The 6466-nt window shown below is 45.1% G+C and overlaps 1 protein-coding gene across 4 annotated transcripts in view; it reads left to right on the top strand.

The window, feature by feature from the left end:
• ESRRG (estrogen related receptor gamma) overlaps positions 1–6466 on the top strand; it is a 710000-nt gene that overhangs the window by 7826 nt on the left and 695708 nt on the right. The window contains exon 1 of one of the 4 annotated variants that reach the window (XM_045298143.1): positions 4456–4624. The exons of the other annotated variants lie outside the window; for them this stretch is intronic. The gene's annotated coding sequence lies outside the window, so the exon portion shown is untranslated. Of the gene's footprint in view, positions 1–4455; positions 4625–6466 lie in introns of those variants that run through there. 4 annotated transcript variants of the gene reach the window in all.

Here is a 6466-nt window from a genome sequence, read left to right as displayed (position 1 = left end):
GAGAGAGAGAGAGAGAGAGAGAGAGAGAGAGAGAGAGAGAGAGAGAACCTTGCCTGTAAGTAAGTGAGCTGTGGGAACCCTGGTTGAGTACTGGGTTCCTTGTTGGGCTGAGGATTACTTCCAACCCACTCCATTCGACAAAGAGGGGGCTTTCTGCTCCTGTAAAAACGTAGAGCCCTGGAAGCTTTAAACAGGGTCTCTGTGAGTCAGCTTGACTTAATGGCAGAGGGAGAGGATTTGGGCGGGAAGTGAAAAGGAATATAATGGAAATTAATATGTACATCGGCTTCCCAAAGGGCAACTGTAGTACCTTATGTGGAAATGTTGGGGATTAGAGTTAGAGTTGGCAGTTGAAAATTTCTATGTGGCTATTTATTGCTTAAATAATCCAGTAGAATTATTTGATTCTCTGAGCTTTTATCATCTATGAAACTGGGAATAATAAGAGAATCTACTTCTCTAGATGATCGTGAAAGTTAAAAAGAGACTCAGACCTAAAAGTGCTGATAGGTGGGTTAAGTGCTTGGCTCCTGGCTGAAAGGTTGGCGATTGGTGCCTCCCCAGTGGAGCCTGTTGATGGAGTAGGCTGCTAACCACAAGGACAGTATTCCAAACTCCCAGCTGCGCCTTGGAAGAAATATCAGGCTTTCTATTCCTGGAAAGCATTACAGGCTCAAAAACCCACAGGCTCAGTTGTACCCGCCGTGCAGGGTCGCTTTGAGTGGTAATAACACCCTGGATGGCAGTTGAGTTTGGTCTGGGTTTGGAGTGGGGCCTTAAAGGCAAGGCCGGGGGCGTTTTCCCCCAGGGGTCATTCCTTGGAGCAGTCCTGCTGCACACACAGGGTCTCCAGGAGTTGGACTTGACTGGTCAACACTAATAAAAACAAGCAGTAGGTGCTGAGGGAGAGTCATTGGGCCAACCAGGCCTTCACGCTGACCATTAGGTCTGGTCAACCCGTGGGAGACTCAGTTAAGCTCCCGAGTGGACCAAGCACTAAGCACTGTGGTAGGTACTTTACAGATTCCTTTATTTAGAGAGGAAGCAGGAAATAGTATGCAGCTGGCCAGTTAAATATATAAGATATTAGCACGCCCGATAATTCTAACGTATGCAGTGCCAGTGCTGGGGGAGCGCGTTTAGTTTGCCTTACAGATGGCCACAACCTCTCTAAATAAGCAAGTACATGATTTTGGAAACAAAAATAATGTCTCCCATAATTGTTTTCTTTGTTTCAAACAATGCCTGTCATTTGCACTTTTGCCATGCCACTGGTATTAGAGTAGACTTCCTGGATTTGGGTTAAGGCTGACGACATCATTGTTTGGCAGCACATACTTATAAATTACGATATGACCGCCATTAAAAAGAGATTTTCAGGCGTTAGCATTCAAACGAATTAGTGTAATGCATCAGCTAGAACTCCCAAGTTCCCGAAACAATCCGGGTCTCAGTTCAAGGATATTTTCATGGGTGAGTCACGGATAGGTGTCTAACATTACTGAAGACATGTGTGCTGGTCACACACAGGCACACACACCAACACACACACAATGAAGGGTTTTCAAAAGGTTAGGGAAAAGTTGAATTGAAAGTTAATGGAATTTTTTCAGTGAACTCTGTGATATATATATATATATATATAATTTCCTATATATATTTACAGAATATATATGTATATCAATACACACAAAGATATATTCCCAAACTCTGCTGGATTCTGGATCCTACCCCAGGTTGGATGTGTGTCCTGCCTACTCTGATTTTTAGGATACTGATCACAGAACCGTACACTCTCCTCTGTAATCTGTTGACTCACTGGAGTGAACCTGGAAAGGAAGGGCTATCTTGGGCTCAGTATTGAATCTAAAAATAAATAATTAATTACTTTCAGTAAAATTCACCAGGATCTCACGGTACAGAACATACACTAAACAACCTTTAGATGCTTTCATTAGAAGGCATTGCTTAAAACCGAGATCTACCCCGAGTTACTTGGAGCTAATGGGGAGCACAGGGCCCTGCGAGGCTACAACCAGCTTCCGTACAGCCCTTTGTTGGAGACATCTGGTTCCTAGGAGGGCAATCGCAAGAAGCAAAATCCACCCAGCTTGAGGTTCTTTGATATTTAGAAAGAAATTGTCAAACATGTGATATGCTTAGCTATTATTCTAGATAAGCGTTGGACTGCTAACCATAGATTGGCGGTTCAAACCCCCCACGTGATCCATCAGAGGATGATGGGGTAGTCTGTTCCCGTAAAGATCTCCAGCCTTGGAAATCCTAAGAAACAGGTCTACTCGGACCCAGAGGGTTTCCACGGGTTTGGACCAACTTGATAGCCTTGGGTTGGCTTTGGTTTGGGTCTGAGAATACTGAGTCATTTTTTGTTATAATTTCTCACCTTAAGGAATGTATACTACCTTTAGGGAAGCTCGATCTACATACACAAAAAACGTTAAGATGACCAACTATAGAACTGCACCAAAAAAGAATGCTGTGTGGCAATTCATATGTGCACGCTGCAGAGTGTTCAATAGCATCGAGAACTTGGGTTGCAGCTCTTGAGACCAATGACTAGTTGTGTGACCCCCACTTTTCACGCCTCAGTCTCCCAGTTAGTAAGTCAGGGATGTGTTGGGGCTCACGGCTGTCACATTGGCTCCAACCCATGGCCTAGCAACTAAATGCTTCCAAGCCCGGGGGCAGCATCTAGTTTTATCTATTTCACAGCATTGTTCCCTGATGAGATGAGATGAGACAAAGAGTTGGAAAATGCTTGTCCACACCCTAGTACAGACAACCCAAGTGACCGGAGAAAGTAGATGATCCATAGGAATTGCCAAACTCCCATGAGCCTGGAGACCATGTCTTAATGGACTGTGTACCCCACTGTCTGGCACTGCATCCGCCTCGAGAGAAAGCTCAGGAAATGTTTGCAAATGCCTGCATGCCAGGCACCATACTCAGCACTTGACCAACCTTTCCTTTAAATCGGCACACTTATCTTGTATCATAGATGTATTGTCTCCATTTCACAGACAAGGAAGCAGAAGTTCAGAGATCTTAAAGCAACTCCCAACCCACACAGGTAGAAAAGTGTAGAGTCAGGATCAGAAGTTAAACCTCTCTGGCACCAGAGCCCCGATCCTTCATGACATTATGTTGGCTCTCAAATGTATGAGAATTATCTTTATGTCGGAACAATCGTGTGGCCGAAATGAAAAGCCAGGGCCTTGGCTAATTCACCAGTTGCCCAGGGTCAGCTTTCAGATAAATAGGAGAACACTTCCCTGTACTGCTTGACACATTTAGCACGGCCTTTTGTGAAACTGTCAGTTCTGATTTCTGCCCTTTGAAGCAAAAGGCACAATAGTGAGAAACTACCACATAGTCTACCGTAACCTAGACTTGCCACAGGGACAGAAGTCAAATGAAGGGCAGCGAGAAACCCACGGATACTGAAGACTTGGATTCAGTTGGGAGAGGCACCAGTGGCCACCCTCCACCCCTTCTCCATCCCCGCCTCAGTCCATCAGCTTCTCTCTTAACTTTCACTGCTAGAATTGGCAAGTCCAGAATGTCCACGCTTGTCCATGAAGGTAATCCTGCTGGTAAACAGCATCACTCGCCTACTCTTCCTATCCTTACAGTCTCAGGATAACAGTAAGCATGACTGGCATGAAGTTTAGTTGCCACCCCTACTGAGCAAGAATGAAGTGCCCCCCCCCACACCCCACCCACCCCGTCCCCTCACAACCACCAAAAAGAAAAGGGAGAAAAGAGAAACAGACACCAGGCATGTTATTTCAAAGGCCAGCCTCTGAATCGGAGACAAAATACAGAATGAGGTACGACACCACTTAATCCTATATGAGTATTATTTTTGCCTCAGTTTATTGGTGAGGAACATCTTTCTGAGGGGTCTAATTACTCAGCACAGGATTAGTTACACACTGTGGATTTGCAGGCTTATAACAAACAGTGGGGAAATATCATTTCAAATCTGTATTCATTTAAAAAAAAGATTCTATTAAAATATGGTAGGTGGTAGGTCAGTGCAACAGAAAGAGGGAGACTCCCCTGACCGCCAGTCCAGGGAGCACCTCACATGGTTGCTGACAGCCAGCCGGTCACCTGTGTGTGGTTTCCCAGGTTCACCTGTGTGTGGTTTCCCAGGTACTCACGCTAACATGCCCGGGGCGAAACCCAGCGGGCAGACACATTGCAAACTCCTCCCTGACCTGTGGTAAGTCTGCTGGTTGGAATCGTGTGAAGTTGTCAAAGGTTGCCTTGCTCTCCCGCGCTTGGCACGGGCTCCGCTGAAATGTGATGCCATTGGTTTTCAGTAAAGGTTCCTTTCTGCAGGGCTGCAAACACAGATCAGCTGCTACTGTGTTTCCACAACCAGGAGCAAATCACCCAGCACATTTCCAGCAGCCTTTTGAACCCCGAGACTTTCCAAGATCTGCTCTTCACGTAGGAAGTTTCCTTCTCTGCTGTCAGATTTAGCAGCGCGCTCCTGTCATCAGATCCGAGCTAGGCTCCCTGCTGCACAGTGGAGAGGCTTCCTTAAGACATTTGTCCTTGAAACTGCACCAAACTCTTGGAAGAACCAGAACGTGTAAGTATGTATGATTTAGGCAGCAATAGTACCGGGCAAAACTGCAATCAACCATTATACAATATCCGATTAGCAGGGCAGGGGGGATTTTTCCGACGTTGATGTTATATTCATTTTCATTTCGTTCGGAGGAGACAAATCAATTCTAGCTTCTGATACAGTGACTTTGCAGTAGATGGGGTTGTAATAGGTTGGCTTTAACTATTTGCTGCTTTCCCTAGGCTTCTCAATGTGACTTGTGGGACAATTATTCTGGGCATTAAACTGTACAACTTCTAAATTTTTATTAGGAATTGTACTTGTTGGCCAGTTTCTTTTTGAGAAATTAGTTCGTTGCGGGGGGAATGCATTTTAAAGAAAGAGCAACATTAATCCATGGGCAGTGGAAGGATTTTATATCATTCTTTGTTCTCAATAAAACATATGAGTTTGCTCTTGTCATTTACTCATAAAGAGCTCATGGAGGTTTTGTCTTCATTGAACCCGACCCAGTGCTGTTGGGCTGGTGTTCTGCTGTCTCGTATATGTGTCTGTTTAAGTTACTTTGCAGGGATTTCAGTCGGGTTAGCTTGCGCTGAGGCACTATGTGTATTCTAAGTCCATGCAAGTATGATACATGTGAACATTTGGAAGGGGTTGGTGGACTTGTCTGAAAGGGTGGTCTTGTTCCCCTTGAAAGCTTTTCAGATGCACAACAGGGGTGGGTATCAGATTTGATGCCAGCCGGAGCACCCTGAGACCCTTCAGCCAAATCTCAGCCTGTCCACTTTTGTAACTCCAAGCAATCAAAGCTGCGCCCCCTTTCTATCAATTTTTAATATGCAATGATACTGGTGTTTATAAGATTAATTTCTCTCAGATTAGCCTGATTGATAGCTGGATTGTGGTTTCTTAAGAGCTTGCGCTCTGAAACCCACAGCCGAGCTGCATTCCATTTAACTAGTGAATGTAAAAACGGGTAACCATGGATTCCGCACCTCTAACTGCCAGTGCAATGACTTGTTGTAAACAATACAAATGAGCCAGGAGAGCAGAGGCAACCAGACATGAAATGATTTTAATAGAAATTACGGTAAAAGGTCATGTGATATGGTATCAGCTTCTGTTCAGTTTTAAAGGGAAAGCCTTGCTTTTCGTCCTCCCCCTTCTATTCCCACCCAAGTAGTTACCTCTACAAACTGGCAGATCCCACTCGGCTTCTATGGAGAAAGGGGGCCAAAGTGATTCTCTGGAAAGTGTGGTGACTGGTGGCGCTCTCGCTGGTAAGTACCTTTGTTTTAGAGACAGCCAGAAGGACAATCTCTTTGCTTACTCAGGGCTTCCTTCGTGGAAGGTCACGCTAACTGCGTAGTTGAAGTTCTCCAGCTTTGACATCAGGAGAATAGGTCAGTTGGTTCCTCGGGCTTTTTAGGCCAGATGCAACTGTCTTTCTGCCCACCCCCCGCCCTCACCTCTCCAAGCCTTTGGATCAATTTGTAACTTTACTCTTTCTGAAAACTATTATTTGCTTGAGAAGCAACTTCAGTAATAGGGTAGGTATACATGCCTGCAGCTGACCTGGGGAGTGTGAACCTAACCTTGGGTGTTCATCTGCTCAGACCTTTGCTTATTCCAAAAGGACTAGAATTTCTCTGGTAGACATGCATTCTGTATATGATATAGGTAAATATGCCTCCAACTACCAAGATATTAGTAAATGGTAACCAAGTGTCAAGTTGTGTATAAAGCTGCCGCATGGGATGTTTGGTGTGCTGCTACCAGGTGTGAATAGCCAAAGAAGTGAAAGAAGACAGTCTAGTAGTCACGGTTGGGGGGAAAGGGGGCGATGAGAATGGCAGCTGC

The sequence above is a fragment of the Echinops telfairi genome, unplaced genomic scaffold, assembly GCF_000313985.2.
Source record: "Echinops telfairi isolate 266 unplaced genomic scaffold, ASM31398v2 ScPeMD7_7424;HRSCAF=8462, whole genome shotgun sequence".
Taxonomy (NCBI): Eukaryota; Metazoa; Chordata; class Mammalia; order Afrosoricida; family Tenrecidae; genus Echinops; species Echinops telfairi.
The sequence above is the reverse complement of the archived record's forward strand: the minus strand, read 5'-3'. Positions and strand labels throughout refer to the sequence as shown.